We start from the raw sequence: 5437 nt of genomic DNA, 5'->3' as shown, positions 1-5437 counted from the left end.
TTTTTTTTTTTTTTTTTGGTTTTTCGAGACAGGGTTTCTCTGTATAGCCCTGGCTGTCCTGGAACTCACTCTGTAGACCAGGCTGGCCTCGAACTTAGAAAGAATCCAGGATCTTAATCAAGCATTTCCCATGACTATTCCTGGCTATTCCCGAAACATCCCTGGCACAACTATGTTACAAAAAAAATTGAGCTAATACTAACATATTAGTCTCCTGTACTGAAGCAATGATATAACACATCAATTAACATATCACTATATGAATGGCGCCCAACAATGAGAATGACATCGAGAAGAATACACACATACTTTATATTTTTTGTGAGCTCATGATTCCTTTTGAATCTTCAAAATATCCTGTTGGAGACCCCTGAAACACTGTCAAACTCATAGTAGGACTAGACAGACATAGTAATAGGTATCTTACACACAAGTAATAGGTTCTCTCTGGTCCCACATTTGGACGGAAGAACACAAGTTCTTTAGCAGTGACTATTGCTCGATACTTAAATCTAACTGAATGAGGTCAAATATAATACTTCTCCTGGGTCAGCTTTCAGGTATAGCAAAGAATAATTTATCAGCCACTCCAGGTTCCTCTACCTTCAAGTTAAATTAAACTGGAGCACTATCATTCCCAACTTATTAATGTTGACTTGATGGTTCATGACAGGAAGTGAATGCAATTCTCAAAAAATCCTGTTCCAAGGCTGTGAACGCTTAGGAATTTCGATCAAAGAACCAAAAGTTTTAGCAGATCCACTGATCTTTCCCACTCATGCCAAAGGAACTTTACAAAATGCATACAGCATGTCAAAAATCAGAACACTTGGGAATGACAAGCAAAAAACCCGTGATTATTTAAAGGTAATTAACTCCCTAATTAACACGTGAAAACTATTTCCATTAATGACAATATTCAGCCAAACATAGAAAACTGCGACGTTCCTTTCTAATTAACAAGAAGTTTTAAAAATAATGACATTATGTTTTCAATCGTTTTGTTCTCCATGTTCCTACACCCTGTAAGACAGCTAACTCTTTCTTTCTTGGCACTTGTAACTCAATTCTCGGGATGTGGCCTTGGGGCGGGGTGGCATCTCCAAAGAGTCGGGCGAGGTGGCAGGGAGCGGATACTAAAACTCTCTACCCAATTCTCTCCGACCTTCAGGAAACAAACAAAAGTGACCCTCTGGTCACAGGGACACTGAGTGGAGGGAACCCGGGAGGAGAACAAGGACGCGCGAAACCAGGCACAAAAACGGTGCCCAGGAGGGCGCAGGGCCCGGGAGCTACAACCCTTTCCGCAGAGCTGCGGGACAGCAAGTCGGGGACCGCACTCTGAGGGCCAGAGTGGAGCCTCGGGCCCATCAGGGTGCACTGAGACCGGAGTGAGGACACCCACTACGAATGGGGAACAGGGCCGACGGACAGAATAAGAGCGAACCAGGACCCACCCAGCACCATAGAACTTACCTTTCCCGGGAGCTCCACGCCGCAGGATACCGTGGCCGCGGCTCACCCAGGGAGTGAGCTCCCGCGCACAAGCACCGCCCAACCGGAAGTGGTTAGTGGCCCCGCCCCCATCCGACTTGTCGGGGGTCTTCACACCAATCCCAGGCACGATCACTGCTGACGTATGGCTTCTTCGTGCGACCATTGGTCTCACAATCGAGTGGCCGGGATTGGCTGGAAATCGCCACGTCCCCGCGAGCGCGCCGAGTTGCGTGGACCGGATTCCCGCCCAGCTCGGGTTGCCCAGCCCGTGGGGACGCTGAGTCCCTGCTCCTTGCTCTTGGGTGTGTGGGCGCGCCTTGCTGACCTTGGCCCACTGACCACCACGACCTCATTTTAGGCAGGCAACCCTGATTCCCTAGGCTTCAAGTGTAATTCCGATGGTTTTCTTCCTGCCACCAAGCCCCTGGAGCCGGAATAATCCCGTTGTAACGTCACCACCCACCGTGAACGAGCCCAACTTCTGGCTCTAGAGAGTCAGATCTACTGAGCAGCTCTCCGCCCCGCCAACACGCACCTTTCAGCTTCGATTCTCACCCACCATGCTCTTTCGCATCTCTGCCCAAACCATCATGATCCCGGCCTTCCCCTAACAGCCTTACATTTCACACCCATGTGGTCTTTGTCCACAAAGCGGCTTCCTCTGCCTGAAGTATGTTTTCTGGATTTTTCAGCTACTGAAAGCCATCAGTCATGAAACATATCCTGGAATGTCTTAGTGGAAGCTGTAGTCGTGAAGTTGCCAGTGCTCAGTTAAGGTGTTAGTTCTAGGAATCTTTCCTGGTCAGTAAACTGATAATACATATTTGCTTTCCTGGCAGTTTGCATTTTCAGTACGCAGCCAGATATTGTTAAATAACGGTGCTTGTCCTTATGTCTTCGATTAGACCAAGTGCCAAAATAGGATCTGCCTGACTTACATATCAGGAGCTCCCAGCTTACAGTCCAGGTCCAAGGTAATTCTCAGCAATACTAAGTGAACTGAATAGAAGAAACCCGTTGCGTTGAAGGCCCTTGATTTAAAAGAAACATAGGAAATTAGCGATTTGGTGTTTTTGTTTTGTTTTGTTTTTGGAGGGGGCCGGGGACAGGGGAATTTGAACCCAGACTCTGTGCAGGATTCTAGTTGTCCATTCTACCACTGAACTATATAACCTTAGACCCATCACCTACTCAATGCCATGAAATTAAAGCATGTATTCATTGAGAGCTACTTTATTTTCAACATGTATGAAATGAATAGCACGCAAAGCCTCTAGAGTTTAAGTCCAGTCAAAACAAATACTAAGTTCATGAAAGACAATAAAGCAAATAAGTTTGCCCTAAGATAAGGAAAGTGTGCAACTATTGTTTGGGACATCCAAACCACCAACTCAAAATACAACTCTCATCTCAAAGAAAGTTTATTATGGAGCCAAATGTGAGTGACCATGACTAGGAACCCAGATTTCATGTACCAATGTAGTAACAGTTTGATGAAGTTTTTATAGTAATAGAACAAAGAAAATTACTTTTCAAATACATTGGTGGGAACATCAGAGAATGGGTTATAGCAAAGTGAAAAAAACCTTCCTTATAACCCTCAGGTAAATTATCTGATGATGCTTAGCTCTTGAGTTGTGAAAGCTAGTAGTCTGCTAAACCATACATTCCAAAGGAAATTAGTGTTTTGTTTCTACAGTCCACATGACTTGCCTAATAAAGCTGTTAGGTCAGTTACAGAGAAGTAAAAGGTTCTTAAATAAATCAACATTAAGTAGGTTAAATGTGTTCCGAAATATTTTGGCTATGTACTAGCAATGTTCTGACTTTACCACATCACTGAGGGTCTAATCAGCCAGTAAGACTTGAAGAAGGTTCAGTTTGAAAGTGCAGCTGCTTTCTTTGCATCCTCATCCACTGTTTCCCTGTCGACCAAGCACTGTATTTTGTGCATGGTGCAGGGACACATAGTACTTTACTGAATATTATTAATGTTCCATGTTGCTAGGAAACACTTCCAAGCATCTGGTGTAGATGAGGCTGAGGGCAATCTTCAAGAGAGGGAAATAGCCTGCTAAAGCTGTTAAGACAACAACTTCTGGATCATATCATCAAAATCTACTGGCCATTATATCCCAGATCTATTTTTAAGTCCTCTGTATTTGTCGCAATGTGACATATATTAAGAGTAACACACACACACACATAATAATCAAGAACATTGTCTGGCCCAGTGGCATAAAAGTAGCTAGTGAAGGAAATGGGCATTTAAACAACCAAAAATTAAAAACAAAAAACAAAAGATCAACCAACCCTAGATTGACTATATATTTATCCCTGTGTTTACAGTTACTTGTATCCTGTGAACCGTATTATTTATAATTGGAGTTTTAAAACAAATCTATTATTTTTTAATTGTTTGTTTTGGTTTTGGCCAGCTTGACTTTATAACTATAATTTCGATTATATATAGTGGCTAACTCTAACTCTAGGAAAGACTGATCATCAACATTTAATTTATCATAGCTCTTATCTGGCTATTGGCCAGATCTGTTGTATTATATTGGTATTAAACCAGATTTAGTTGGGGAAAGTAAGTAGAAAGCCACGTTGTAAAATAAATTAGTTAACAATATAATATTCCTATAAATTTTCTCTTAATAAGATTATATGTTTTATGTACAAAATATTAACAACAATGATAGAAGAGACTAAACTTGTTAGAAATCACAATTTTAACCAGCGGGTGTAGCACAATAGTAAAATGAAGGCCCGGGGTTCAATGTTAAGCCTACTCCCATTCCCCCAAAAGAAATCAGAATGTTAAGGTCCTTGTAGGCGTAACTAAATCTTACTTTTTATTTTAATGGCAGAAATGGAAATGAGACTCTATAAGAAGTCGCTGTAGTTTTGTCTATTTCCTTTTTATTAGCAAAATATAAATATCATTTAATTTAAAAAGCCCAGCTTATTGTAATGTAGAATACTTTAGAGACTCATTTAATGAAGAGACTTCAGCACTTAAGGCATAAACTTAAAGGATGTTGTAGTTATTAGAGGTGTATGTCTGCTGTATAAATGAATGGAAAGAGTTAACCACATCTTCAATTGCCTCTAGCTAAAGTAAATGGAGGTAAAGTTACTTTGTTCAACTTCTGAGCATATTATAGCCTTTTACAGAGTTTAATTGGTTGGACTCAGTTAATTTTCTGCAAGAAGAAATGCTCTTAACCACCAAGCCAGCTCTCCAGGCCACACTTGATTTTTTTTAAACATGAAAACTAGTTTTGAGTAAGGTGGGGATTCAAATAAACCAATACAAAAAGATTAATAATGATTTTGTAAGTTCACTAAAACCAAAATTAACACTATTTATTATTTAGTTGTATACCAAGCAAAATATTAAGTATCATAGACAATTTCTGAAAATACCTAATTATAAAAGGATTTAAGAAACAAAAAGAGAAAAGTTACTTAAGATAGATACTCAGTTGTCACTGGACTTAAAGAGGAGGGTTATCCAGCATTTCTGAAGCCCATACAGACGTGTTCTCAGATGAAGTTTAACATGTTTCATCTTAGAAATGTAACCCAAAATTCATGCCTTCTGGGCTAGCTGTTGAGGTTGTAGATACGCCTGGGTACATGTTTCCTCCGCCCGTCAGAATATAGTCTTTGCTGTGATTTTTTTTTCTTTCTTTCAGTTGATGAATCATCTTGTTTCCTTATTCTCTGAGGAAGACTCTGTAACTAATTTTGAATTTTTGGCTACCATGGTTAAAGGTTCTTTATTTTAAAAAAGTATATGCTTTTTGTACTGGCTAGTTTTGTGTCAACTTGACACAGCTAGAGTTATCACAGAGAAAGGAGCTTCAGTTGAGGAAATGCCTCCATGAGATCCAGCTGTAAGGCAATTTCTCAATTAGTGATCAAGGGGGAA

The 5437-nt window shown here is 40.6% G+C and overlaps 1 protein-coding gene across 2 annotated transcripts in view; it reads right to left on the bottom strand.

Annotated features, from left to right (window-relative positions):
- Positions 1-1579, bottom strand: part of Calu (calumenin) — a 28274-nt gene extending 26695 nt beyond the window's left edge. For both annotated transcript variants that reach the window (XM_021164741.1, XM_021164742.1), the window contains exon 1: positions 1477-1579. The gene's annotated coding sequence lies outside the window, so the exon portion shown is untranslated. The remainder of the gene's footprint in view (positions 1-1476) is intronic.
- Positions 1580-5437: the final 3858 nt, after the last annotated feature.

This window comes from Mus caroli, chromosome 6 (genome assembly GCF_900094665.2).
Source record: "Mus caroli chromosome 6, CAROLI_EIJ_v1.1, whole genome shotgun sequence".
NCBI lineage: Eukaryota > Metazoa > Chordata > Mammalia > Rodentia > Muridae > Mus > Mus caroli.
This window is presented reverse-complemented; position numbering and strand designations above follow the sequence as displayed.